The sequence below is a fragment of the Fragaria vesca genome, linkage group LG3 (genome assembly GCF_000184155.1).
Source record: "Fragaria vesca subsp. vesca linkage group LG3, FraVesHawaii_1.0, whole genome shotgun sequence".
Lineage (NCBI taxonomy): Eukaryota > Viridiplantae > Streptophyta > Magnoliopsida > Rosales > Rosaceae > Fragaria > Fragaria vesca.
Window position 1 is genome coordinate 17,221,536 of NC_020493.1, and position 6,216 is coordinate 17,227,751.

Sequence of the window (6,216 nt, forward strand, 5' to 3'; positions counted from 1 at the left end):
TTTTTTTTTTTTTTAAGTAAAGGGTTGCCCTCAAGCCTTCGATAATAAAACAGTCGAATATAAAAGATGGGTACGTAAAGCCTAAAATCTATGATTACAGTAAGCATTAAGAAGTAGTCCCGAGATAATATTGAGAGACACTAAAAAGTACATGTATTCTAATGACAAATTTATTTGATTTGTTACGGTGGTGACACAGTAGAAGGATCACTCGATATGAAAATTTTGACATAAAAACATTACCAAACGTCATCTGACTTTTTTTTTTTCTAACACGTGTCTCTCTTTTACAGCCGCAAGAAAGCCCTATTTCCCGCCTAAATCCTATTGCCGTACGCTTTAACGGACGTTAGGATTCCGAAACCAAAGTTTGTCAACTTTAATGCGGGTCCTAACCAAAATCAAGACTCTTTTAAGACCCTTCGTCTCCTAAAAGACTGAACCTTCATTTTTCTCCTGGGCGAGCTCATAGAACACCAAGACTGGGCGATCAAAGGTTTCGGTTTTTCAATTATGGTGACGACAAAGCTTGTTGGTGCTTTTGCTACTGAGTTAGTAAATTTAACTCTGATTGCTTCAATTAATTTGTACTTTAGGTTTTCATTTAGCTAGTAACTCTATGTACGAATTCACATGAAGTAAATCACCTATGCCCATTTACCCAATGCCAACCCTTGCCGCGAATAAAACTTTGACACATAATCACTGACTTAACACCTTAGTAACTCTGTTAACTTTACTAAAAAAACAAATAATAAACTCTTAAGAAAATTATCTTTGCCATAAAGCCACCATCAAATCTCGTTCCTCATTTTTTTCTTCTCTTCTTCTTCGACGATTATTCTTCTTTCCTCCGCCGGACATGGCCGCCTTCAACATCCACCTTAATTGGCAGGACCGGTCCTGAGTAATAGGAGACCCTGTGCAAACTTTTAAATGTGGCCCTATTTTTATTTTATTTTTAGTTACAAATGTGGCTCTATTTTTTGTAACATGGTTGATCGCAAGTAAGAAAAAATATAGAGTAAATGAATGGTTGCAAAAAGAAAAAAAAAAAAAAAGTGAAAATCTGAAGATTGAAGAAACTGTGTCTGCATAAGTGAAAATCTAAACACATCAGAGATGAAACTGCAAAATAGTACTACCAATATATTAAATAGGAATCTTGTACATTACATCTGCATTCCTACGAACATATATACACATTTGCCATTCTCAAACCACCTAAGTTAGTGTTCCTCTCTTCCATATGAACTGATGAACATTAATTGAACAATCAACAAATTCTACTCTCTCAAACCCCAATTACATAACAGGCACAAAGCTAGGCTGCTTAGTAATCAAAACTATTGATGCTAAAACATGGAGGGAATATCAGCAACATTAAAGCAGCAATTCTTTGGCCAAGCTAGCTATATGAACTTTGTTGAAACGAACTAACACATCCATGATCCATATCATTCTATCAAAGACTTGTATTATACAAGTTGTATATAAATATAAGTATATTCATTCATGATTTCTAGTTAGCTAGCTCATTATGGTGTTCAACTGATCATCAATTCATCATCAAGATACTGGTATGGCTTCACACACCAATTAATTGATCCCAATTCGGAAATTCCCTAATGAAAGGTAAAAACAGTAGAACAACTTTGAAAAAACCAAAAGAAATTAACATTAAAGAAAGAAATATGAGATTACCTTTGTGAATTGTATATCAATATCCAACACCCAATTGCTTTTAACGAAGTTTGATAATCAAATTAGGAGTTAGGGTTTTTTTTTTTTGCTTTTTTGGGGATATGAAATTGGTTTTAGAGAGAATATGGGGATATGGGAAGACGAGGAGAGAAGATATGCGCAAGAAAAGAGAGAGTGAAAACGCCAAAAAAATTAAGAGGCTGGAGGCCTCAAACCTAGGTTGTGCACAACAAACAAAAAACCTTAACCAACTCTGCTGTGTATATTTTTGTTGATACATCTACCTTTCTGCTATATATTATTCTTATATAATATATTTTTTTTGGAGGCCCCTGAAAATCGGAGGCCTTGTGCGACCGCATACATCGCATAGTTCAAAGGCCGCCCCTGTTAATTGGGTGCCCTCATCAGTTCAAATAAACCCTAAATCCAAGCCGCTGAGCGAACACGACGGCGACTATTCAACATGTTATAGCTTTTGGGTAATCGATCTTTTACACATGAGATTCCAAGTAATGTATTTTCAATTTACTGGTTGTAAGGAAATCAAATCTTCAGGTTTCTTGGGTTTTTCAGTGGGACATCGAATTGTTGGTATCCAGGGTTATAAGGAAACAATCTATTTTGTATAACAATACTTTAGGTTTTGATCCATCTCTTTTGCCTCCACTTGGTCTAAAATTAGATTGTGATTGAAACCTGGACTTCTTTAGCAATAATTTGTAATCATGTTTCTGAATTTCTTAATCAAAAAGACTTGGTTTTTCCTATTGTTGGTGAGGGCCTTGAGTATAATCAATAATTTAGTATGATCTGGGTATTTAGAGATAGAAGCAAGGAATGAAATGAAATTGCGTTTTGATTCATTGAATACCATGGCTGAAGTGTGAAGGATTTTCCAGAAAGAAGGTGAAGACTAAAGAACGAAGCAGATGGCGAATAAATTCTCTCTTAATGTTACAAATGATATAACTTAAGAGCAACTTTAGCAGACTCTTTATTTTAGCTTTTAGCTATTTTAGAGAGCGTGTTTAGGTTTTTAGGATGTTTTAAGAGCTCCAACAGACTAGCCAAATTTAAGCTTATAACTTTTAGCTATCTCGCTAGCTAAATATAGCTAGCGAGATAACTCAAATGAGGCTAGCTATAATTTATTACATTCCACTAGGCCATATACATCATCAGACGACACTTTTCAGATGACATATTTTGGACGATTTTGAGTTTGTGTCGTCTGATTAATTTTTCGACCCTTCAGACGACATTTGTAAAGTATAAGTTGTATGAGTGCCATGCTCTCTTCATACTTCTGGATGTTGCTCAATTTGTCTGTGATATGCAAAATTTCAGACGGCATATATATGCAGTTTAAAAAAGCAACATTTAGCAACTTTATGGTAATACGTCGGACAACATATAAAAGTTGTATGTGAAAGAATGCGAAATCTATTTTTAATCCCTTTTTTATGTACTTCATCCAACAACATATTAATGTCATCTGAAACAACCATAAATATTTGATTTATACCTCCATTTTGAACCCTTAAATTCACTTATTCACACGACAAACAAATGATGTCTAACAAACCCATAAAATTGAGTGTACGAACCTTGTAATGTATAATTTCAGACGACATATGAAAATGGTCTCTCTGACCCTAAAATACTCAATTTATAATTAAGAGTAAACTACAAAAAAATACCCGAACTTTGAAACTCATTTCAAATAAATACCTCATCTTCAGATTCTTTCAAATAAATACTCGAGCTATGCAAAATCCTACAAAGTCTCAATTCCGTTACACATTCCGTTAAACGAACCGTTAACTTGTCTACGTGGCATGTATGACGTGTCAATTCCTATTGACTGGACCTATCAGCAAGGGTATTTTAGACCACAGAAAAATTAATTCTTGCTAAACTCGTTAACCCTAAATTGTCAGCCCTCTCCATTGATTTGCACGTTTTTCATTTCCCCTCAAACAAATTTGAGTATTGCACTTTGCTCGGATATCACAATATTCATTTGTCTCATGGATAATTGCTAAGGTCAAAATTGTTTCTAATAGGAATAAAAAAAAACTAGCTAAGATCAGAATCTAGGCCAACGACACTACAGTGCTGAGGGACTCAAAATGAGAATCAACTTAATCATAAAAGAACTTGATTGCATGTAAAGGAAGTCTTGTACGTAGCCAACTTGTTTTGACAACATTAAAAAAAAAATGCTCCAAAGCATGTTCTCTAATACATCAAAGTCTGGAAAATTTAAAGCATAATAATACCCATTGGTCAAGTCAATAAGAATTGACACGTCACACATGCCACGTAGACAAGTTAACGGTTAGTAACAGAATGTGTAACGAAATTGAGAATTTGTAGGATTTTGCATAGTTCGAGTATTTATTTGAAATAATCTGAATATGAGGTATTTATTTCAAATGAGCTTCAAAGTTCGGATATTTTTTTTGTAGTTTACCCTATAATTAAATATTGAGTTTGGTTACCTTTTATTGTATTTAATAAGATGACATATAAATGTCGTCTGTGGGAACCTGATATATAAGTTTGAAAAAGGCTAGGGCTCAACCTATTAATCTATTCATCAGACGAGGTTAATATGTCGTATGTATGAACTTGAAATATTCAATTCATTTGAGTTTGGGAGAGGGTGCCAACCTTAATGTATTCATCGCACAACATAAAAATGTCGTTTGGACTTGAAATATTTGAATTTGGGCGCCGAAATTTTCCCTCGCTTTTCTTCAATGTGAGACGGTGATTATATGTTGTCTAATGTTGTAAATAAGTGGTCAACATAAATTGTGCATATTTTCCAAACAGAAACGCTCTTATCTTCTCCGACCAAAACTTATATTTTTGATTAGCCGGTACTCAAACTCTTGTTAAGAGTAGGAAAACAGATCTATGTAATAGTTTGGACACTTTGATGAAACGTACTTCTCCTTGTGGAAGCTATAAGAAAGTGTATGTATATATGAAGTTGACTCTAATGATCGAGACCTATAAGTTATCGAAAATGGATAAATTTTCTTCCACATACATATTTAAGTACTGCGATCATATCCAACGGTCAGATTAGGTAAATTTTGTTTCTTGCATATAGTTGTCTTATAAAGATGTATGTTTACAAAGCACTTAGTAAACATATGTTATAGCACATTAGTACGCACCGTTGTGATTCAAATGACGGAAATAATTTTTTTTCAAGTTTGAGTGTCAGATGTCAACATGATAGTGAATTATGGGTGTAGAACAAAATTCAAGCATTTTCGATAAAGTTCAGATTTCGGTCGATGCGGTCAACGTGAATGGAATCTTGCTTAGTAACTTCAGACGACATATATATGTTGTCTGAAAAATACTTTTAAAAGTCAACACTTTTATCTAAACGAAAACCCTCTTATCTAGACCGACTAATACTTAATGTTGAGATTCGTCAATTCTTATACCCTCATTTAGTGTGAACGAAACTATTTTATGTGAACATTTGGACACGTTTATCAACCGATCATATCGCTCCCCATGAGGAAGAATAGGAACGTTTTATGTATAATTGAAGTTGACTCTAATGATCAAGACGTATAAGATATCGAAAATGGGTAAATTTTCTTCCACATACATATTTGAGTACTTCGATCATATCCAACGGTCATATTAGGTAAATTTTGTTTCTTGCATATAGTTCCTTTATAAAGATGTATGTTTACAAAGAACTTGGTAAACATGTTATAACACATTAGTACGCACGTTGTGATTCAAATGACGAAAATAAATTTTTTTCAAGTTTGAGTGTCAGATGTCATCATGATAGTGAATTATGGGTGTAGACAAAATTCATGCATTTTTGATAAAGTTCGGGTCTCGGTCGATGCGGTCAACGTTAATTGAGTCTTGCTTAGTCACTTCAAACGACATATATATGTCGTGTGACCAATATTTTTCAAAGTCAACACTTTGATGACCAAATTGAGTGTTTTGGTTAATTTAAAATAATGATTGGTATTAGTTGGTCAACTCAGACAATAGATGTATGTTGTCTGATGAACACACCCTTTCCAATTAGCTAGGTTACAAACCCTTTGCACGGTCAACCAAAGATTGTCTGATTTCATTTTTACTAAGTGTCTAAACACACTCTTTCATTTTCAGTAAGTGTCTGAATGCCGCCTCTCTCTTTTTGTTTGAAACCCATCCCTCTCTGTCTCGACCTCACCATCTCTCTCGCAGTCACCATCTCTCTAGACTTCACCATCTCTCTCTCGACCTCACCATCTCTCTCCCAGTCACCATCTCTCTTGACCTCACCATCTTTCTCTCTGTCTCTCTCGAACACAACAACATGTTTTCTCTCTCAATCAGGTAACCCAGTCTCTTTCTTATAGAGTTAATTTTAGGGCTCTATAGAATCTGGGGTTCGAATTTTTTAGGTTTTCGAATTGGGGGTTCTGAATGTGATTTTTTTAGGGTTTTGAATTAGGGGTTCAATTT